This window comes from Xenopus laevis, chromosome 6L (assembly GCF_017654675.1).
Source record: "Xenopus laevis strain J_2021 chromosome 6L, Xenopus_laevis_v10.1, whole genome shotgun sequence".
Classification (NCBI taxonomy): Eukaryota; Metazoa; Chordata; class Amphibia; order Anura; family Pipidae; genus Xenopus; species Xenopus laevis.
Window position 1 is genome coordinate 21114607 of NC_054381.1, and position 25082 is coordinate 21139688.

Sequence of the window (25082 nt, forward strand, 5' to 3'; positions counted from 1 at the left end):
AAGGTCCCCATAGGCTAACATAGCACTTTGGCAGGTTTAATTTTTGAAGTATTGAAGTTGAAGTTTGTTAAAGAGACTGTACTTCGATTATCGAATATTCGGATTTTTTTACTTCAAAACGAATTCAAAGTAAATTCAAAGGCGTAGTATCCTATTCGATGGTCGAAGTATCCAAAAAATTACCTCGAATTTCAAATTTTTTTTACTTCGTATATTCCCTCGAATTCATTTCGACCCTTGATAAATCTGCCCACTAATGTCACTGCATGTTATGGTGTGAAGATCTCCACTGTAGTAAATATGTCACTTTAGGGTTAAAGCTTTGTAGCATTAAGGGCCATTACTCATTGACCTCGTCCTGGTGTGCATTACCAAAATTTAAACCATGAGGCAGATTTACAGGTGAAAAGTCGACCGCTTTGCACCCATCGCTACACTTCGCCAAACATAAATTTGCTTAGACAGCGCTAATTCACTAAAATTCTGAGTTTTGTCGTGGGTCACCGAACGCTGGCGACTTTAGCTAGCGTTACTTCGGCAATGCGAGCCATTCAAAGCAAATTTCTACCTGGCGCAAATTTGCTAGAGGTCTTGCACTCAGGTTAATTTGCAAATGGCTGGAAATTTAAAGTTGAATGGACGTATGTTATATGTTGCAGCAAATACATTACATTTGCACTGTTAATTACACATGTCCAGGTAACCTTAATAAAGACATTAGAGTTAATATAATGCCCTACTCTATAGTTAATGTTCTATATGTTAGAAAATGTATGGGGGAAACCAGTTACCCCAAAAAATTTTTTTAGGACTTTTGCAGGCTAGACGCCAGCGTTTTTTGAACTTTGATGCTTTTTCCACTCGCAGAATATGATGTAAGTAACAGATGAATGAGGAAGATCTATGCACTCCATCGCACTTCGTCTGGTCTGAGCTGGCAAACGAAAGTCTGGCGAAAGAGGTAACGTTCAGTAAAATCCGCATTTTAGTGAATTTGCAGAGTAACGTCCATTCGCCAGAGCGAAAAGTCGCCTGGCGATAGAGAGCGAACGAGCGCTAGTGCCTGTCTCTTTCGCTAGCAAATTGTCACCTGCATCTGTTAGTAAATTGCAGATGTCCCTGCCGGCGGTAACGCTGGCAAATTGTCACCAGTGTTTGCCACTTCGCCCTTTAGTAAATCTGCCCCTAAGAGTTATTGGAATGTAGATTTAGATATTAAACTTCTGCTGCACCTGCTTCTGCTTGGCCATGTTTGTGTTCTTTGCTGAGACGATGCTCCTGTTTCCAGTAGGTAGGGAGTTTGCAAGTTCTGTTGTCCAAAGGAAAGATCCAACCTCTTCATTAAGAAAAGAGATTTTGTCTTGAACTGTGTGCGAAGAAAAGTGATTTATTTGTGCTCCGAATTAGGTCACCTCTTATAAATGGGACTCTCTCTTTTTCACCCCTATGAAAGGAGGCTTTATCTGCACAAACTGTAACCCACCTCCCATTTTCCTATTTACCTGCCGTTCCTTTGACCTCACCTTTGACATTCATATGTATGTAAAACTTTATTTATAAAGCAGAGTACAATATATAAAAGTATAACTACTTGTGAAGGTTTGCAGGACTGTTCTTGAGAAGGAGACCATTTCAATACAGCTTTTCTCCACTTATTTCGCCCCCGATTTTCTTTTCATGATATCATCTCTTCTCTCCTCCCTTGTTCCTAAATCTAATTTCCTCTTCCTTCCTCTTCTTTTTCCTCTCTTTTTCACTTTTCTTTTTTTCATCTCAATATATGGCTTCGGCAATTTCTTCTCACCTTGCCACCTGGCAAGAACATCCCGACTTTTCTTAGGGGCCGATTCATCAAGCTCGAGTGAAGGATTCGAATGAAAAAACTTCGAATTTCGAGTGTTTTTTTGTGCTCCTCGACTATCGTATTGGCGTAAATTCGCCTGAGTAGAATGATTCGAATAGATCGAGCGCAAAAACGCTGCGACTATTCGCCATTCGATAGTCGAAGTACTGGATCGAGAGCAAAAACGCTGCGAATATTCGCCCATTTGATAATCGAAGTACTGTCTCTTTTAAAAATACTTCGACTGCCTACTTCGGCACCTAAAACCTACCGAATTGCTTTAAAAGCCTATGGGAAAGTCCCATAGACTTGTTTTCCAAGTTTTTGATCGAATAAAAAGGCATTCGATCGAACGAAAATCCTTCAAGCGAATATTCGATCGGGCGCCTTTTCGCCTGGCGAATATTCGCCAATTCGACTATTCGCCAGCGCGTAAATTCGCTATTCGATTCTATTCCCCAGTCGAATTTCGAGGGATTTAACCCCTCGAAATTCGACCATTGATACATCTGCCCCTTAGTGTTGGGGTGTTCTTCTTAGTGGGTGATGGGCTACATTATCATACTTAAAGGGGTAGACAATCCCTGTGAAGCTCCCTTGGAGGCCCTAGGAATATAAATCTAATATATATATATATATATATATATATATATATATATATATATATATATATATGCTAATTAATATTTATTCCTTGAAAATATTTTTTTTATATATAGATTTATATTTGTAGCCTTCAAAAAATGCTGAATCTTTTAGTTGCTCTTCGATCCCAACATTATTGCAAGGTGTTTGCTTTTAATAAAGAGTTCCTTTGAATGTGCAAAATGAGAATGCATGACTATTCACTGTGCAATTCTAATTTTAGAATCTATTTTCTTGGTGTTGTTTTTTTCCCCATACAACTGGGATAGCCATCATGTCATCGGCGTTACATTTCATTGAAGAATAACTGTTTGTACAATAAGACATAAGTCCCTTAGGATTTATATTATGTAGCAAACATCCTGCTGTAGGGAATGGCTTTAATAACAGGAAACATATTTTCAGCAACGGAGAATATTCTTCACACGCTGTATCATATTGTTTCTTAAAAAGCCTTAAGCTCTCAATAAAGCATTTTCTCCAGATTGGTTTGTGCAGCATTCCCATATAATAAATGAGATGTAGATATGATTCAGTATACAAATACTAAATTAAGATGAATATAGACTTAATTATGTCACTGTTATTGTAATTCATTCCTATACATTGTGTTCTGTATCATTCATGCCTTTATGGCTGGCTGAAACAGGCCTGATATGCCTTATCTGACTTTTACTTCTTTCTTGTATATCATTGGTAGCACAAGGTATAATAAGAAATTCATTTATTAACACTCCAGACATATCTTTGTGTTTATAATAAAGTCAGTCCCCTGATTTTACTTCCACTGATCCGTTTTCATGAATTTTAGATTTTTTTCAGAATCCCTTGATTTTCTAATGCATCTCAATGGGAGGATCATTTTTGCCCATTTTCATAAAAAAAAACCCCTGTATATTGCCTGTGAATGTTCATTTTTCCACATTTCAACTTTTTTGTGATAGTTTACATCATTTTTACAGAAAAACCCTGATTTTATGTACCACCATTTTATGGTTTCCTGGATTTTATAATCAAGTTTGACTGTGTATGTATTACATGATCATATGTGTATATCAGACTATAACAGAATAAAACATTCCAATAAAATAAAACATCAGTCAGGTATTTGTTTGTGCAGTGCTGTGTTTTCCTTTATCTTGATCTCATTTGATTTAGATCATGGCTGCCATATTCTGTCAACATACTAAACAGTAACATACTTTGTAATTAATTATCTGGATAATACGTATTTGCTTGTTTTTTAGTGAACTCAAGGCTGGATTTAAATAGCAAGCGCGTGTGAACCAATGTGTGAACCAATGTGTGAGTGGTTGGGCAGCATGCTGCCCCCTAAAATCCTGCCACCCTAGGCCCGGGCCTTGGTGGCCGCTCCACAAATCCTGGCCTGAGTGAACTATCACATATTCTAAATTTTACACAAATATGGAGAGCTTCCACCTGTAGAAAACCCTTTTTGCTGGGTTGGGTGCTTTAGCAGTGAAAGGATCATCCGCCTGTGATCCAATAATACATGTAGCAAACCAGGTACACTGTAGCACACCACACTTGAAGATCAGTGCATCAAATTTTCTTTATTGGCCCCAAAGAAGATACATGCAAGGCAACGTTTCGGACCCCTCTGGGCCCTTTCTCAAGCCTGTCTGTGACCTATACAACACACAGTGATATAGTGTAGGAAAAAGGGGGGAGGATGTTGTGGGTGTAACCCAATTAAGGTAATTAAGTGAAAAAGCATGATCAGTCCAGTAAAATGTCTGTAGTTAGTCCATTCAGACTCTCCATTTATCCTCCATTTGTTTAAAGTCCAGAATATCAAATAAATCGAAAAAAGTCGAAACAATGGAAAAAATTAGTTTAATATATATTAAAAAATATATTAAAAAATCCATTCAATTCCCAATGTGTTTAGCAAGTGAAAAAAATATATATACATATAAAACACATCTGTATCTATGCTCATATGAGAATAGATACAGATGTGTTTTATATGTATATATATTTTTATATATGCCCTGTGTTCTGTTTTTGGTGTTGAGAGTATTATGGGAGATACTCAACCCTTTATAGTTGTGAGCGACATTCAAATGTAAAAAGAGTTGGGGAGGTACACAATCATGATATATGTTTCTGGGGTGCCAAATAAGGACTATGATTCAATTTGGTAGGCACTATGTGGACTGACAGCCTACTGGAGGCTCTGTTTGGCAGGACACCTTGTTTTTATATAACTAAAACTTGCCTCCAAGCCAGGAATTCAAACATAAGCACCCACTTTGAGGCCACTGGGAGCAACATCAACAAGGAATTGGTGAGCAACATATTCCTCATAAGCCACTGGTTTTGGATCACAGTATTATGAACATTTTGTGTGACAGTGATATGACTGAGATCATTGCTTTTTCACACAAAATTTGAGGCCAAAACTATTTTTGATTTCTCAGCTTGTTGAGGTTTCTGCTCTAGCTGGGTTCCTGGGTGCTACCATTCCTCTATAATCCTGACATTTACTGCCCGATACATTCATAGGTGATTTAAAGGCTACATTATTTTTATACCTGGCCCTACAGGGTTTCTAGTTAGGAATTAGAGAATGAATTGCTCAAAGAAGGATTTCTTCGAATCACAGCATTAATGGGTCTGCAAATTTAGGCACAGATTTGTTGATTTTCAATCCTTGAAACCGTAATTTGCTAATTTGCATCAAATTCCATTTTAGTTTGATCAGTTGCTGAATTTGCAACTTGAGTCTGTCCTGATGCTTTATTAGAGGGTGATTTTGTAAGAAATGAATATGAAATGAGTAGCTCTAGTTCTAGCTGACCTTTAAGATCATTAGCATCTGAACTCGCTCATATGTTGTTCAAAGTGTTCCTGGAGCAGCTGACCCTATAGCCTATAAATATACATTCTATGCCTGTGCAGCTGGTGGTGAACTACAGTGCAGCTCTTGGAAATAAGCAACAAATGGATATATGGAATGCCTCTTGGTTGTAAATTGCGATACTGATTGTAAAATTGCTGTAACACTTCTTCATTTCTGCATTTGTCCCTGCTGCTATTATAGCTCTATGTACATCTGGGGAAACCTTGTCTGAATTGTTGATCTCACAACCTGAACCTTATCTGCTTTCTGAACAAATGTTATCCTGCCATATCCAAAGGCTGTGCTTGTGAGACCAGTGGATTTATGGCTACCTGTGGCAGTGTGGGATTCACAGTGCATTAGTCAGACAGATGTTTTCTGAAACATGAATTAAAGTGGGATGTGTAGTGGGCACATTAAACTCTCTCCAGGTGGTTGATTATGCTCATTATTTGCTGTCTGAAAAGTCTTCCAATGTTGATTGACCTTTGCTAACCTCTGAAAGCAACGGTTTTCTCTATATCACTTGACTGCACCGGGCTAAGGATATATGTTTCCAGTCTAACAAATAATAATATATCAATTGTCTTAAAATAAATGCATACAAATATTTCTCCAAAGGTCATGAGAAAGTAATATGGGTACATGCAAGTGTTCATGCGTTTGGTCCCTTTCTGTTTGTTGCTCTTCTTGACTTGTGTCTGAATTTTGCACATTGCACTGTATTTGTAAATAAGCCCTTATGTTTGTAAATTAGTCTTCTAGTGAGCAGAAACCTTGTGCCACCTTCCATGTGACATAGACATAATTTGCATTGTTTCCATTTTTACACATCTACAGGTTGACTTGTTGTTGACTTGACTTACTACACTAGTGGCCCGACATTTATGAAGGGGTTGGATGGCTTTTTAGCAAGTGAGGGAATACAGGATTATGGAAGATAGCTCATAGTACAAGTTGATCCAGGGACTGGTCTGATTGCCATCTTGGAGACAGAAAGGCAAATTGAAAAGGCTTCAGAATTGTTTTTTTGCCTTCCTCTAGATTGGGGGACACCAACATTTTTTCTCATGAGCTACATTCAGGGTCTGGAAGCAATACAAGCATGAAAAATGTTCCTCGGGGTGCCAAAAAGGGCTGTCATTAGCTATTTGGTAGCCCCTATGTGAATTGACAGCCTACAGGAGGTTCTGTTTGGCATTACACTTGATTTCCATGCAATCAAAGCACCTGCTTTCAGGCCACTGGGAGCAACATTCAAGGGGTTGGGGACACCATGTTGCTCATGAAGCACTGGGTGGAGATTAATGCTCTAGAGCAACTAGCAGTTTGACAGGTTATATATAGACATAAACGGTTGAACTTGATGGACATGTGTCTTTTTTTCAACCTGATTTATTTTGTTACTATGACATTGTATGGGTACAACATTCATAAGCTGCTCTTGGCCATCAAACTAACAATCAAACACATCATGTAACACATTATAATCTGACATCAAAATCAAAAGTATTTAACATGAAATGTCAAATGTGAAATTGACCACCAGTTCTTTCTCGCCAGAAAGCTGTTCTGCACAGTAATAATGAGCTTCCCCTGTTTGAAATCAACTTGTTTGCCAGAGTAACAGACAGATCTTCCTACAAGCTGCCAATGTCACAAACATGTTTTCTTAGCAACAGCTTCTAGAATAACTGAGCAGTCGCCCAGCTTTCATAGTTTTCACTATGTGTTTCAATTTACCAGCAACAAAGGACACTTACTCATGATAAACTGGAAGAATAATACGAAGCAGTCACCACCGAGTGCAGGCATGACACAGAACAGTCAGCCATTGTGAAGTGCTAGAAGGACAGGACAATTACCATTGCATGCCAAAATAACAGACAGTAGTCAAGAACCGTCAAGTGCAAGAGTAAAAGAGGTCATTCATATTTGCAGTAGGGACAAAGAGGTAAGCAATTAAGAACTTTACAGCTTGACTGTAAGCTACTCCTTGACATAAATCCTGGCCCAGCTGATTGTTCTAAATGTGGTGTTCAGATGAAGCATTGCATTTTATTGGTGTTAAAAGCCATTAAAATAAAAAATGGCAGCCATGAATCATGAGTCAACAGGTTTACTGGAACACATACATTCCATTTACAACTCATTCAAGGCAGCAAGTAAAGTCCCGTAGTAAATGTTCTAGTTGAACTCTAGTTAAAAGGTGCCTTAACAAAGTGAATGCAGAAGCTTTATTGTACTATCATGCGTGCCAACACCATAGCGATGAAATACTGCAGCACCAAAACAGGTCTAGCCCAAAACCACATACAAGGGGTGAAATGCACCTAGGGTCATGAGCTTCTGTAGCATGTATAATTCAAATCAAAGGGACATGAAAGTTGTCTGAAAAGCATTGGTTGAAATTGCCATGTCTCCTCCACATATAGTGGTTTGTTCCTGAATTTTGCTCTATTTTGGAATAATGTGTCAATTTTTACAGCCAGTAACCAAAATCCACACACCTCAAACATTGCTTTAGACCTACTCAACCATGGTTTGCAATACTACCCTCCCCCCATTATAGAAATCTGTCTTCTGTGTCTAGAATACTCATTCCAAGAAAGTTGAAAACACTTAGCAAGAATGATATAACCAGTGGACTCCAACATGGCATATGACATTCCTCAAACAAAAATTTACAGCTGACAAACCCAATCTCTTTCTTGCAAAGACAGTGCTTTTTTCCCCATCTTAACTTCTTGCTCAACTCTAGTCTGTGACTACTGATACCGTTACAAAACAGATCATTTTCAACATCGTATATAAAACAACAAGACTGTAAATCTGTGAAAATTCATTAAAAATTCAAAGTTCAACCCTAGAGCTTCTGAAGAACAGGTTAATGCATTGTATTTCAAATGTGATTTTGAACTGACACTTTAATGATCATGCCATTTAGTGAAGGAAAAATTAATGCTATGTTAAAATTTACAGGCCATTGGATCTATGAAAGCATACTGTATGCATATCTTTTAGATGAAAAAATAGAAACAAAACAAGTCCAGGAAAAAAACCCCAATTAATTCTCATGCCATGCAAATTAATAGAATTGCTTATATTAAAATATTGCCGTGATTAGGGAGAGATTAGTGAGATTGTCATTGACTTGCTCACTTATCATCCCTAACCAGACTTATGATGTTATCTGAAATGTATTGAAAATGTTGGAGGCAGTGAAAATTAATTCTCACCGCTGTCACATTCTTCAGCAAAGCGTAAAACCAAGATGGAGATCTATGTAAAAAATGCAAAAAATTCACATAGTAATGAGCTTAAATATCCTGATTACTATATCACTCTAATCATGACGGGATCAGCTCGAATCCCAGAGGTCAATGCTTCGCGGGTATTAAGAGCCGATTAAAGCAGTAGAAATTGGCAATTACCAATTCATCAAAGGGGACCAGGGAAACCGTTAACAGGGCCATCTTTAGATTTATCTGAACACTCTTTTTGTTCACGGAGATAAAAAAAAGGTGAAAATCTGAAATATTATTTGTAAAGACTTTTCTGATTGTCTGATATTTTTTCCCATGTTAAACGCATTATTCATGTTCATTTTCTATAGTTTTCATCATGCCGTCTATGGTTTAAGAGGTGTAAAATCAAGACAACAGCAAAATACAATAATAAAAAAGATCAATCCGTGGCCAACCGGGGCTTCTGCCATTGGGTCCCCCCCAACAGTCTCAACATGGGGAGAACATGCAAACTCCTTGTAGATGCTCTGGCTGTAATAGAACCAAGATAAAATTATATGCACTGCGTATCTTGTCGGCGCTACATAAATAAATGATGATGATGATCTATTATCCAGAAATCTGTAATCCAAAAAGCTCTGATTTACGAGAAGTCCATCTCCCATAGACTCCATCAAATAATGAAAAATTTTGAAAATTATTTGATTTATCACTGTACAGATATGGGACCTGTTATCCAGAAGACCTTTCTGTATAATGGATCTTTCTGTAATTTGGATCTTCATACCTTAAATCTACTAGAAAATCATGTAAACATTAAATAAACTCAATAGGCTGGTTTTGCTTCCAATAAGGATTAATTATATCTTAGTTGGGATCAAGCACAAGCTACTGTTTTATCATTACAGAGAAAAAGGAAATACATTTTTTAAAATTTGAATTATTTGGATAGAATAGAGCCTATGGGTGACGCCTTTACGTAATTTGGAGCTTTCTGGATAACGGGTTTCCGGATAACGGATCCCACACCTGTACAGGTATGGTATCTGTTATATAGAAATCCATTATCCAGAGAGCTCTGAATTATGGAAAGGCTGTCTCCCATAGACTCCATTTTATCCAAATAATCCACATTTTGAAAAATGATTTCCTTTTTCTATATTAAAGCGATACTGTCATGGGAAAACATGTTTTTTTCAAAATGCATCCATTAATAGTGCTGCTCCAGCAGAATTCTGCACTGAAATCCATTTTTCAAAAGAGCAAACAGATTTTTTTTATATTTAATTTTGAAATCTGACATGGGGCTAGACATATTGTCAGTTTCCCAGCTGCCCCCAGTCATGTGACTTGTGCTCTGATAAACTTCAGTCACTCTTTACTGCTGTACTGCAAGTTGGAGTGATATCACCCCCTCCCTCCCCCCCCCAGCAGCCAAACAACAGAACAATGGGAAGGTAACCAGATAGCAGCTCTCTAACACAAGATAACAGCTGCCTGGTAGATCTAAGAACAACACTCAATAGTAAAAGCCAAGTCCCACTGAGACACATTCAGTTACATTAAGTAGGAGAAATAGCAGCCTGCCAGAACGTAGTTCCATCCTAAAGTGCTTGCACAAGTCACATGACTGGGGCAGCTAGGAAACTGACAATATGTCTAGCCCCATGTCAGATTTCAAAATTGAATTAAAAAAAATCTGTTTGCTCTTTTGAGAAATGGATTTCAGTGCAGAATTCTGCTGGAGCAGCACTATTAACTGATGCGTTATGAAAAAACATGTTTTCCCATGACATTATCCCTTTAATGAATATTATGAAGATCCTAATTATGGAGAGTTTTGTTATCCGGAAAACCCCAGGTCCTGAGCATTCTGGATAACAGGTCCAATACCTGTAATAATAAAACAGTACCTTGTACATGTTTTTATATAATTAATCCTTCTAAAGCCAAAAATGTCTAAATTATTTTTTAATGAACTTAAGGTATGGAGATCTTTATAGAAATATTCCTTATCTGGAAAACTTCAGGCCCTGAGCATTCTGGATAACAGGTCCCATTCCTGTATTTTAACTTTATGGTGTTACTGTTGATTTCATAAACTGCATGAATATATTTACTAACTGCTAGGCACCTAGGAACCACCACCTAATAATTTACAGGGGTGTCTGTTATATAATATAAAAGCATCAAAACAATTTTACAGTCCTCATTTATGAAAAGAAATATTGTGAACACGGAGCAAATAAGTAACCTGCTTATACTATGATTAAAGCCTTAGCTTGGTCTATTGTCCTATAATGGAATGCTGGCAAAGAGGAATGTTTAAGATGTTCCAGCCATTAATCCGAAGATCTAAAAGTTTTGTCATGCTAAATGGCCTGCAAATGCAATGTGATTTCTTATCTTTAAATTACCCCCCAATTCATTAAGTCTAATCTATTCTTTAAACAGCAAGATCTGACTCTATAAAAAAAACTGTCTTGCTAGTGGAAAAGTTCTGTGTTCCACAAAATGTAATTTGCAAGCAGACTCCCAATGAAGAGCGCGGTGCTTCAAAGCAGAACATGTTTCTATGTTATTTGTCAAAGAATGTTTCAAACTCCAAGTGAAAGAAATTGCAAAACCTCATCAGCAATTATGTTTGGGCGTATTTGTTTAAGTAGTGAGTAGGGTAAGTTAGGGTGAAACAAGGAAGGAGGTCTCTTAGGAAAAGTGATTCTAATGGGGTGCGTTCATTGAAAGGTGTGTCACTAACAAATATAAAGAAGGAACAATGACATGTTGTAAAGTGCTTGAGCACATAGAGCTGCTTCTGTCACTCATTGTGGGCTGGGGGCAGCAGGCTCCTTCAATAGGCTGAAGTGCTGTTTATGTTTGTAAAGATATGATGGAGCCTGTATGGGCGGAAGAGGGACATGACTGTTAGGTTATGGGGGGAGAGAGAGCAGGGCAGGAATTTTGGCCAGATAAAAGAGGAAAAAGGAAGTGTAGAAAGGGGGGGGAGTTAGGGGTACGGGGGGATAAATAGGAAAGGCGGGAGAGGGCACTTCCTTTTCCTACCTGGGATCCACAGGTGACACAAGCCCACCCTACCCTCCCCTGTTTCGGGATTACACGGAGGTACTTGGTTGGTATACAGGGGACTAATTTTCAGGGGGGTTTTCGGCGGTGTGAGCAGTAATGGGTTTAGTTTTTTGTCGCAGCATTTGGCGGTGGTCCTGGGAAAAAACAGAGTTAAAGAAGGGATTATTATGAGTTACGGAAAAAGTAGGAATAATGGATAATTTGCCAGCTCGGGCATGGGGTCCCTTGGTGGCAAAAAATGACAACTACCATCAAGTCGGTGTACTGCGGCTGATGGGTAAAAAACATTATTCATGGGGGTGCAGTGGTACGGAGGTACAATGCACATGATAGTAATCCCAGGCCATCAGGACAGTTTAAAAAATAGTTAGGGTTAAAATAATATGTAATGTTATGGATGTTTAAAAATGTTGCATATTTGTTAAATATGAATAATATTGATTATGGATTATTGATGTTTGGTTGTTTGAGCAGAAGGATTAATAAAGAAGCTGCGGCCATTATTATCCAACAGAAAATGGGTGTTGTCTTATTTGAAAGAAGGTTCTGTGGGTAAGGCCTCAGCCTTGGTGAAGGTGGTAAGTATAAGGTTAACCCCTATTCATCTGAACTCCCCTCCAGACCTTAGACAGTCAAGATATGTGATCCATTATCCAGAAAGCTCCAAATGAAGGGAAGGGCGTCTTCCATAGGGGCAGATTTACTAACTGTCGAAAAGTCACCAGCGACCGATTCGCACCCATCACAACACTTCGCCAGGCGAAAATTCACCCAGACAGCGATAATTCACTAACATTCGAAGTTTCGTCCTGGGCGCCGAAGGCTGGCAAATTTTTGCTAGTGTCACTTCAGCAATGTGAGTAATTGAAAGCGAAGATGTACAGTACTAGCGTTCATTTCTGCCTAGCGCAAATTCGGTAGAGGTCTTGCGCTCAGGTTAATTTACATACGGCGGCAAATTTAAAGTTGAATGGACGTCTTTATGTTATATGTTGCAGCAAATGCATTACATTTCTACTGTTAATTACACAAGTCCAGGGAACCTTTATAAAGACGATAGAGTTGTTATATTGCCCTACACATGAGCCCACTGTATAGTTAATGTTCCATATGTTAGAAAATGTATGGGGGAAACCGGTTACACAAAAAAATATTTTTAGGACTTTTGCAGCCTATCACTCTAAAAAAAAGAAAAGACGCCAGCGTTTTTTGAACTTTGATGTATTTTCTACTAACAGAATATGATGTAAGTGACAGAAGTTTGAGGAAGGTCTATGCACTCCATTGCACTTCATCTGGTCTGAGCTGGTGAAGGCAAGTCTGGCGAAAGAGGTAACGCTCAGTAAAATCCAAATTTTAGTGAATCTGTGGAGTAACGTCCATTCGCAAGAGCGAAAAGTCGCCTAGCAATAGAGTGTGAATGACCGCTATCGACTGTCTCTTCCGAATTGGCGCCTGTGCATTAGTAAATTGCTGATGTCCCTGCAGGCGGTAACACTAGAGAATTGACACTAGCATTAGCCACCTCGCCCTTTAGTAAATCTGCCCCTTAGACTTCATTTTAATCAAATAATTCAAATCTTTAAAAATGATTTCCTTTTCCTCTGTAATAATAAAACAGTACCTTGATCCCAACTATGATATAATTAATCATTACTGAAGGCACAAAAAGTAGGGATGTTTAGAGGTTGACTTATTTATTGAAACTGTATATGAATTAGGACAATCCCGTTCTGCATAAATCTCACTCTGTGCATGGGGGTATTATTTTACTGAATCAGGAAAAGCCTTCCCCAAACACTTGTCACAAAGTAAAAAGCAAGGAGTTGTCTGAAATATCATTGTATGCGTTAGCATTAAGGTTTCCTTGCAATGAAACCCAAACCCTAAAGCTGGCCATAGATGCAAAGATCCGATCGTACGAATCATCGTACGATCGGACTTTCCCATCTCCCGACCCGCCAATAACCATTCAGATCAAAGTCTTACCAGTCAGATTAGTTAAAGAACAGATCAGCAATGTTCTGCCCCTGACAGCAATCGTACAATATCTATGTCCAACCAAAGCTAGTGACAGTCTCCCACTGAAAATCGTACGATCGGCAATACACGCAGAGATATTATCGGCAGCCGACAGAAATTTTCTAACCTGTCCGATCGACCAACCGACCGATCTCCGCCGGATGAAAAATGTCGGGACTCTCCACACACGGTTCGAAAATCATACGAATCCTCGATTCGTACGATCAGATCTTTGCGTCTATGGCCAGCTTAAGGAACAGCACCACGGAAACCGAAACTGGTTAGGATGAGAAGGGCTAAAAGAAGCCAAAAAGCCCTTCACAAGCAATTGATTTCAGAAGGCTTCACTTGTGAAGGGTTTTTTGACTCCTTTTAGTCCTTCTCATCCTAACCAGGTTCGGTTTCCCATTTTGCTACCCTCCAAATCCTTCCCCCTCAGAAGCCTTGTTCCAATATCTTGCATTGATGAGATCTAACAAGATCGAAACAGGCTGTCTGCAAGTTTGGATATATGGCTCTGAACCATTAGGCTGTATCTGTGCTATAAACTAGCGGTTCTAGATGCATAGTTGGCCAAAGGGATGTGAAGGAGTGATTTGCATGTCTCCACCCATGATGCCTTATGGGAGAATTAAAACTCTCATTTTTGGTATCTAGGCAGTGCTGTGTGTATGGCATGAGACAAATAAATACCTTCTCATTCCAGAAGGCTTCACTGTGCACATTCTTCCACCATAAAACTTTGTTTGTTGGCTTTAACTTACCCCGTTGTAGGAAAATTAATTAGAAGAAAAATCCTCAGATGTACTGCTGCCTTTTAGGCTTTTCTCCAGGTTTTTGGGTTATCAGAGAGGGTTGTTTTGAGCATTTTGATAAGGATATACTTTGCCTTTTATGGAAGGATTAGTATTAACACAGGAATTATTTTGAAGCCTCCATTTGTGGCTTCTCCTGAGTTTCTCACACTTCTTCTTTGTGGGATTCAACCACTGTTCTAACATAGTTTTTTTTGATGCATGTCTTTGTGATTTATCTTAATGTGCCTTGGCTTGGGCCCATAAAAGTTGGGCAAAACTCTTCAATTTCTTTTAAAAGCCCATAGGATCTTTCATGGTACTTTAGAAATGTCTGTTTAAAGGGAAAGTTACTTTTTATAACCACACAAAAAGCAGCATGTATGTCTGCTTCCTTAAAGTATGTATAATATATATATATATATATATATATATATATATTTACAAAAATTACATCACCAAGAGGTCTCCTCACAAAAAAACCCCAGTCCAAAGGTTGCCAAAATTGGAATACTCAAAATATTTGATATTGCTTTTTTAATTTTAATTTTAATTATTTTAAAGAATTTGGTTTAAGTAAAAAGTCATTTTGGAATACTCAAAAAACAAAAAGTGTTTATTAGGACATGTATAGTCCAACGTATTTCATGCCAAATGGGCACTTTCTCATAGGCTATGAGTCAGTCCACACACTCATAAAGCCTATAAGTAAGTGCCCATTTGGCACAAAACGCGTTGGGCTATACATGTCCTAATAAACACCTATTATTTTAACTACCATCCTGCTACTGCATTCATTAATTGTGGATATCCTTCACTTATTCTGAGTATTCCAAATTGACTTTTTACTTAAACCAAATTCTTCAAAATAAATAAGGCAAGTAGGATTTTTACAACATCTAACCACAATCTGAATTGGGGCCTTTTTTGTTGTTGTTGAATCTTGCCTTCACATAGAAAACCAGTCAACCCATGTGCACATCTGTATTTTCACACAGAAATGTCATTCTTTGAGAATGAATAGAAAGAAATATTAAGACAATAGGTGCATTAAGTCATGTGTATATTTTATTATTTCAATGACTAACAATGCCCACTGTGTTTTAGAAAATGCAGGAAACGCTCATACAATAAGTTTAACAAACATAAAACCACAGGGTAGGGGGTAAGGAAATTCCACACCTGTTGTCTCTGATTGAATGAATGCGAGAAGATTAAAGAAGGCAGACTTTGGGGCAGGGTGGTTTACAAAGGGACTACTGCTGCTCTCAGTATGACTACGAGGAATTAAGAGCTGAATTGTCATTTGTTTGCAATGGTCGGAAGGAGACTGTTTACAAGAGAGAGGGCTAGATAGTGGTGAGACCATAATAGTAGGCTTATTCACCAACAGGAGCCTGAAAAAATAAAAAAGAGGTGTGTCATTTGTGTTTCATGGATAATAATGTTCTACCACTGATTTCTATTGATGGAACTCAAAAGCTGGCAAATAAAACAGATGAATAAATAAATTAATTTATTGCATCTACAATGATTGTCTATTCTAATTACTGATATTTTATAAGTTCCTAGGAATTTATGTAATATAGCCCACATGGGTTTAACTACAGAGGAAGCAGACCCTACGCTTGCAGGGGGCCCAGGAGTGTGGGGGGCCCAGGAGTGTAGGTGGCCCAGTGAGGCCGAAGAGTCTTTTTGGCAAATTCTTTGTTGTTTGTTCCTGGTTGATCTTAGGACCCCAACTTTACTTTATAAGAGTTGGACATATTTAAAAGTCATGTGAAAATATCTGCCTATCAAATCTCTTTTCATTTCCCATATATGGAATGAGATTTTTGCCTTGCTCCACTTATTTGAATGCTGATCTTATGCAAAGTATGATCTCAAGGCAACTAAAGCTGGCCATAGACGCAAGGATCTGATCGTACGAATCGAGGATTCGTACGATTTCCGGAACGTGTGTGGAGAGTCCCGATCGGTCGTTTGGTCGATCAGACAGGTTAGAAAATTTCTGTCGGCTGCCGATAATATCTCTGCGTGTATTGCCGATCGTACGATTTTCAGTGGGAGCCTGTCACTAGCTTTGGTTGGACATAGATATCGTACGATTGCTGTCAGGGGCAGAACATTGCTGATCTGTTCTTTAACTAATCTGACTGGTAAGACTTTGATCTGAATGTTTAGTGGCGGGTCGGGAGATGGGAAAGTCCGATCGTACGATGATTCGTACGATCGGATCTTTGCATTTATGGCCAGCTTAAGGTGGACTTGTAACGGCAAGTCAGGAAAAAGCAAAGTAAATGTGTTGGAACCAATACAAATAAAGGATAATAAGCAATAAGTGCACATGCATAGTAACTCTGACCTGCAGCATCCAGTAAATACATCAATGTAAAGCAAGCAGAAGATATCTATAGTTACTGTACAAAACTACTGGATAAAAGTGTGCTAGTGGAAGAAAACAAGCAGCCCAGAGTAATTTAATATTTTATATACTGCAGAAAAACAAATTTGAGATATTTGGGATTTGTACTTTGAAGTTTAGGAACTGGGAATGAGGTGAAGTTTGATGGTGGTTGCATTGGGAACTGGAAATGAGCAATGGGCAGTTTGGGAGACAGTTCAAAGTGGATGGCAACAGGTGGGCTCGAAAGAGCTAACTTCCCTTCCAACTCAAAGTAGCATAATGATAAAGACTGAGCAATCCAGAGTTGCAACCAACAGTTTACTAAATGCCATGAAGGAATTGTTCTTTACAGTTCAATTGGGGTGCTAGCTTAGGGTTTTCACTTTTCTCTGGATTGCCATTATTTGTGCTGGTCTTCTGGAACAAATTGGATCCCTGGCACCACTGTTCCTCTTAGGCACAAGTCTAGCTAGAAGGTTTGTATACCAGTAAGTAGCACTGCTATTTGACTCCCTGTCTAGGACACATAAGGGTGGCTAGAGCCCCCAACACAACAGGCCAGAGGGAATATGAATGTCAGTTATTTGTAGGGAATGCCCCCAGACATTGTCCCAGATGATGGGTACTAAGTATTCGTGGTGGTTGTGCCTTCTTAGAGAATTGGACATAAGGTGTAAGGCGCACTTTACACTGCTGCAAGTGTCCCTGAACCTGTTGTAATTCCAGACATAGTTTTGTTTGTTGCATTGTTGACTTATTTGTTTTTTATTTACTTTGTTATTATTATTATTATGAATAATAATAATAATAAAACAAGATTATATTTTCTTGACCAGGCTAGTTTAAAAAAGCCTTCATGCTCTAGTTCTTATTATTATGAAAAGATTGCTTATACTGAACCCTAGGAGGACCCAAGCCTTCTGGGTAATAACTCCCACATCTATACAAAGAAAAGGGTATTTGACTGTACTTCTCCTGTGAGGACCTCGTCAGTCAATACCAGGCATGTGCCATGAACTGGAGGGCAGCTCTCAACTAATAAGACATTAAAGTATTTAAACACTGACCTCCGCTTTAGAATGGTTTCACGTTGGTGTATGGAAATAGCAACTGATTAGTTTAATATAGATCTTTCAACAAGCTGAAAATGAAATCTTTGTATAGATCTCTTTCACAGTATGTGGCACATCAGGTAAGATCAGGCTTGCCTCAACAGTCTTTTGTTTGCCTGGAAACCATACAACACAGGAGTGATTTACTTTTTTTCAAGTTGTAGAATCAAAGAATAAATATAACAAAAGACGTTTTCATTGTTTTATTTTTCTGGAGGAAATCATTCTCAGAGAGTGCCAGAAAACAACAGCAAATACACCATGACACAAAATACATTTATTAATAAATGGCAGTGAGAAGGGAGTTGGTGGGATGAAAATGGCACCAAAATATTCATAGACTGTCCAAAACCATTCTGGGATGGGGCACCTGTGACTCTAGAACTTGCTTCCTAACATTGACCAGGACAATACCTTAAGACACACACACAAGACTTTTTCTCAAGAAAGCTCAGTTTCAGTCCAGGAGGCTATTTAAATTGGAAAGACCCCATTCTGGAAAGCTGGATGGGGGGGTGACATTGCAGAGTTGGCAATCACTGATTGGTAAATCTAGGTGAGTCCTGACCAGTTTTCCTAATTTGGAAAACCAGGCAGGCAGTTTTGGCTAGGGTAGTCATTATGAAAACCAGGCTGAACAGGGAGCAACCCTAAGGGGGTTATTTAGTAAACACTGGTCGGGCTTTTTGGGGCAAAACCTGAATGTTTTTTTTTTTTTAAAACTCTTGAAAATCTGCCATCTCAGACCTGCTGAAGTTGTGTATAAGTCAATGGTAGAGGACAATATCCTATTTTGAAGTTTCTGTGGTCTTCTCTGGAATTAATCCGACCATTTCAGGCCCACAAATCCCAAAAATTAGGGCTTTTCTGGAAAAAGCCCAGAAAAATCGAGTGATTCGGGAAAAAAACGTACGATTCGGGGTTTCACTCGTTTTTACCTGAATCGATTAATTCAGCTTTTTGTAATAATAAATGAGGTAAAATCAGTGGGAGTTTCGTCGTGGTTTTTTTAATCTAAAAAATTAAATATGTTTCTGTACATGGATTATAAAGTACCAACAAGTTGGTACAACAATGTGCAGAGATATTAATACAGGAAGCAGTCATAATACAGGTATAATATGCAGTAAAACTGTTATCCTGAAACCCATATAAGTATTGCATCTATTATCCGGAAACCCATTATCCAGAAAGCTAACTAATTACAGAAAGTCTATGCCCCATAGACTCGATTTATCCAAATAACCTAAGTTTTTAAAAACGATTTCTCTGTAATAATAAAACAGTCGCTTGTACTTGATCCCAACTAAGATATAATTAATCCTTATTGGAAGCAAAACCAGTCTATTGGGTTTATTTAATGTTTACATGATTTCCTAGTAGACTTAAGGTATGAAGATCCAAATCACGGAAAGATCTATTATCCGGAAAGCCCCAGATCCCAAGCATTCTGGATAATAGGTCCCATACCATAACTGAATAAAGGAAATCAAATTCCTAAGCAGTCTTTACTTCTACAGGACATAGTAGCCCAAATTGCTAGCTATATTATTATTTTATCATTATTAACATGTATTTTTAGAGCGCCAGCATATTGTGCAGCGATGGATACAATTTTAGCATTCGAGCTGAAAAGCAAATTTAAAAAATTGCATTCTACGTTCCAAAGGCTGAAGCCCACATTTCTATTCCTCCTTCAGTAGCAAGTGTAAATAATAACTAGTTCTTAGGTTCTGATTTTGTTTGAATGCCACATGCGAGGAAAACAATTGCAATAGGGAAGAAAGAGGAATGGACGTGTGCCAGTTAATCAGAGATCTGCCAGATGGTTACACAATAGCATCGCACTTGTTTACTGAGCCCACTTTTGCTTACAGAGAGAGATATATTTTAATTGGCCTCTTATGGGTAAAAAGCAACATTTTTCTTTAATAAATGCCACTGGGACGACAGAATAATTGTATGGCAAAATATGTCGACCGCATTATCGAGACGCGTATGCAAAAAATTTGTTTTTCAAACAGTTGCGAACAAGCGGCACGGTTCCCGCAGTTCAGAAAATGAATCAGACGTGACTCCAGCCAATTACCAACAATCATTTACAAATCAACAATGTTCCGAGAGAATTCACGAAAGCTCGGGCATAAGAGGGATTCTTTAACAGGGAAGGCGATGGCTGCAATACTCATACCTGATCATCTAGTAAATATTTAGGACTGGATGGTAAATGACAAACAGCGAGCTAATAGAGCGAGATTGATGATGCATTATATTCACATCCCTATCATTTCCATAAATGTCATAAATCAGGCTACTGGAATAGGCTACACAAACAGACATGACACTTCTGTATAAGCTACCATGACATATGGAGTGCTGGCTCATGAAACACAATTGTTAGGACACCTGCTTTGCTCACTATCTCCCTTGTTGCTTACAGTAGTCACAAAGGAATGATCATGTTTTCAGGATTGGGAAAATGTAGTTCCCCGGAATATTTAACCTGCTGGTCAGATCTATCTTTGTTAGTCAGATCTATATTTGGGGTTGTTTTATTTATATATTCTCCACAGTTTAATAACTGCTGGGTCTGCTTCTTCTAAAGTTATGTTGAACCCCCCTCCCCACCTGCTTTCTTACCTTCGGCGAGGGAAGGAGGATGCAGGCGGCCAGGAGACTCCAATAAAGGGCGGGAAGTTTGGAAGGAAGTGGCACAGGGTGGGAAGTGTGGAAGGAAGTGGGAAGGGAAGTTGGCAGGAGGGAGGGTGGTTGGGGCTTGTAGCGCACCTGTCCCCTCCAAAGATTTTTTTTACGCCCCTGTTTATTCAGTACAAGTTATTATTTATTATTATCAAGTATTTTTAGAGCGCCAACAGATTGCGCAGTGCTGTTCATACATTTGCTCTTTTTGGGGGTGTTTGAAATCATTGTGTGTATTGGTGCTCTTCATTAAAGGTCTGTGCCAATAATTATGGTGCTTCTGAGTTTCAGGGGATTCTCTGAAGTTTATTCACACCAAATATAGTTCTCTCCTGGCCAGCTTTCATTCAGACTTCTGCTTTCTTTCCTGAATCACGCATATATAGTCATTAGAGGCCACTCTGAACATGGCAGTCATTTCAGCGTTCCCCCTGCAGGCTTTGTCATTAGGAACAGCAGACTTGTTCCAGTAGAACGTCAAATAAATGCTGGAAATAATGCAGCTCCTACACAATTTCGACCACAACTTGAGTCCGATTTGTCAAAACTAGTGAAAAGGTGAATAAATTAGCGAAACTGCTGCGAAATTTTCGCAGACTCCCATTGACTTTAATGCACTTGGACAAAATAGTTGCGCATACAAAAATTGTCGCTCGCGTCAAAATTGATGCATGTAAAATTTATTTTCACGCCCATTGACTTTTATGCGCTTTGCTAATTTTTCGCTGTTTCTCGAATTTTTTCACAGTTTCGCCAATTTTTCTACGAAGCGAAACAGGACAGATTCCCCCATCACTAGTCAAAACGCAACCAGTGGTGGTAGCCGAACATCTATTCACTGCTACAATAGAAAATAACACATTGGTTTTGGTTAAAATGTGGCGAATTGTCTCTGAACTTGCACTTTGCACACAACACTAGCAGTCATACATTGCTCTTTTTGTTTACACTGATGTATGTAGCTTAGAGCAACAGTCTCGTGTCCAAATATAGGATTTTTTCCAACATCTGAAACCCCACCTTTAAAGTTCTCACTTGGACCTGAACTCCACTCAGCAGACCTTCCTCTGAATTGGTGTTGAGATGGCACAGAACTAGCAGCAAAACATTTAACCATAAGTGCCCATGCAGTCACCTTGGGTAGATATGTTTCTACCGCCTGATTGTAAAATGACTTTCAGTAGTAGAGTTACAAGCCTTAAAAGTATACTGTCATGGGAAAAAATTTTTTTTCCAAAATGAATCAGTTAATAGTGCTGCTCCAGCAGAATTCTGCACTGAAATCCATTTTTCAAAAGAGCAAACAGATTTTTTTATATTCAATTTTGAAATTTGACATGGGGCTAGATATATTGTCAATTTCCCAGCTGCCGCAAGTCATGTGACTTGTGCTCTGATAAACTCCAATCACTCTTTACTGCTGTACTGCAAGTTGGAGTGATATCACCCCTCCCTCCCCCCCCCAGCAGCCAAACAAAAGAACAATGGGAAGGTAACCAGATAACAGCTACCTAACACAAGATAACAGCTGCCTGGTAGATCTAAGAACAGCACTTAATAGTAAAAACCCATGTCTCACTGAGACACATTCAGTTACATTGAGTAGGAAAAACAGCAGCCTGCCAGAAAGCATTTCTCTCCTAAAGTGCAGGCACAAGTCACATGACCAGGGGCAGCTGGGAAATTGACAAAATGTCTAGCCCCATGTCAGATTTCAAAATTGAATATAAAAGAATCTGTTTGCTCTTTTGAGAAATGGATTTCAGTGCAGAATTCTGCTGGAGCAGCACTATTCACTGATTCAATTTGAAATTTTTTTTTTTCCCATGACAGTATCCCTTTAATGAGTCTTCAGTATAAGGTCCAGTGACCAATAACAATCCATGAGGTTATAGGTCTAACGCACACAAAAATTTTATCGGTTTCTCCTGCCTAAATTTTCCTAATGTAACAACATAATTTCCAAGGTGTGTATAATATTACACACTAAATGTGTGGATTCTAACCAAAACCAATAGAGAGAACTTTTTACATTTGTATTTATTTATTTTAACCAACCAAACTTATTGCACTTATAAGGTATTTTGTAACTACTGGGTTTTCCTACCCAATTCAATTGAAACTAAAGCATGGCCAGAGTTCACTATGGCAGACAGGTCTGGGTGCTGCCACCTTGCACAGCAATCACAAACTGACCTCCCCTTGCCCCTTTATCTCTGCTCACCGTTATTAAAGGACTTCTTCATATGGTAAAGACTTTAGCAGAGCTTCAAACAAAACATGAAATGCCACGGGGAATAGCTCAGTGTAATTTGTACCAAGCACTGTCAATAAAAGTGAGAAGATTTTAGGATCTTAAGCAGAGGACTTGTGAATCAAAGGCTTCTATAAGACAGCTTGATTTTAGGTGCTTAGTTATCATCCAGGTATTGCAGAATGCAATTATTTTGTAATTCAACCAGGAACAATCTGTGTCGATCAGCGCCTGTTTATTGTTTGTCAGGACAGATAAATTAACATTATTACAACTGTATAAAAGTAAAGAGAAAAACATTTTCTCACACAGGGCACATTCAGTGGAGTCTTTCATCTGCTTGTTTCTGAACATTGGAATTCTGAAGGCTGATGGACAGCACAGGTTGGGCATATCTAATTGTAATCTAATAGCAATTGAAAACAGCAGTTACAGATTAAAGGGGTAATTTACTATACCCTGGCCTGGACACAAGAGTTAAGAGGCACAAAAGTATGTTCATTCAAAAAGCATCTGCCTCTGGGGTCTGGCTCCACCCATAAAGATCAGATAGTCCTAGTATAAAAACAAAACAAAATAATATTTGACTATATATATAGTATATATATATATATATATTATATATATATATATATATATATATATATATATATATATATATATAGGTACATAAATGTGAAGGTCATCAGTTAATAACAAAGATATCATTTTGCATTAACCAGATCAAATGATCTAAAGACAGATGCTTCTTCAGTCCTGTTAAATGGACACCTTCAAGAATGGGACAATGCTGACAAGTTAATAGAGAGGATGAGTTAGGTCAGAGGTTAATGACTTGTGTGTAATGCAGGATCTTACGTGAGGGATCCTTGTTAAAATTCCAATGTCAACTCTGTGTGCTTGAAAGAAGATGAACCTTGGAGAGGTGTTGACGGTGGTGCTCCAAGAATTGGATGTCTATGGATCGTTATGATGTTATGCTATGCTGTTTCCTTAAATTCTCTGTTAGTATTGTTTGTCCGTTGTTCATAAGTAATTATGAGCAACATTTTTTCACCAGGTATAGATTATAGGTGAAATTATGCATTTTGCCATCTACAAATATTTTCATGACACTGCCGCAAAATTTTGCTGTGAAAAAACTTGACCCCAACATATATTGTATGAAAAAAGTTGCAGTGAAAATGTCCCTGTACAATGTATTCTGTGTAGGAAATGATAGGCCAAGAGTCCCAGCTCCATGAGACAGAGCATGACTACTGGGTTGTTCCCAAGAACATATAGTATGACTGTACCCTGCTGGTCTCCTATTGTCCTATTTAAAAATAGATTCTTTTCATTTATCTTGTTACATGCCCTTTGACATTTTACTTTATCTGTTGATAAGTGGAAAAATATGACTGCCCTAATCTAAAGCATTTATTGCCTGGGAGGAGCTTTACAGGCCAAACATTATTGTAAAGGAAATAATAGAATTAATTAGGAAATATATAGGGGAGTATTCATTTTCAATTATCATCGATCCCCACCGCTACTTGGAGATCCAAATGATGCTTTAAAAGATCATAACACCCAAAATACAAACAACTAGTTTAACCCAGTATTATTGTTTTTTAACAGTCCTGAATACATTTAAACATTTTAGATGCAATGATTTATATTATATAGGGATGGCTCAACTGCAAAATAGCACTTGAACTCAAATATTCTAAAAAAAAAAAAACTCTGGACTAGACCATGGCAGAGACTGAAAGAACATAAATGTATCCAGTATAGAACTGGAGAATATACAATCCCAGGCTTTTGGGGTATATTTGTCCCATTGGAGAACATGAGGCCTCCTTACCACAATGGTTTGTGTCAACAAGTCTATTGCTAATATATTACACATCTTATGCATCACATCACAGCGAATGTTCATCATTCACATCTGTCCCTGCCCCAGTGGAGCTTACAATCTAATGTCCCACAAACACACACACTAGGAGAGACATCAACTAACGCCATGTCATTAGGGAGATAATGATCCAGTTCAGGCATTTTTAAAACCTTGTTCCATTTCTCACCAAATGGTAACACAATACAGGTCTCAAAATGCCAGGAC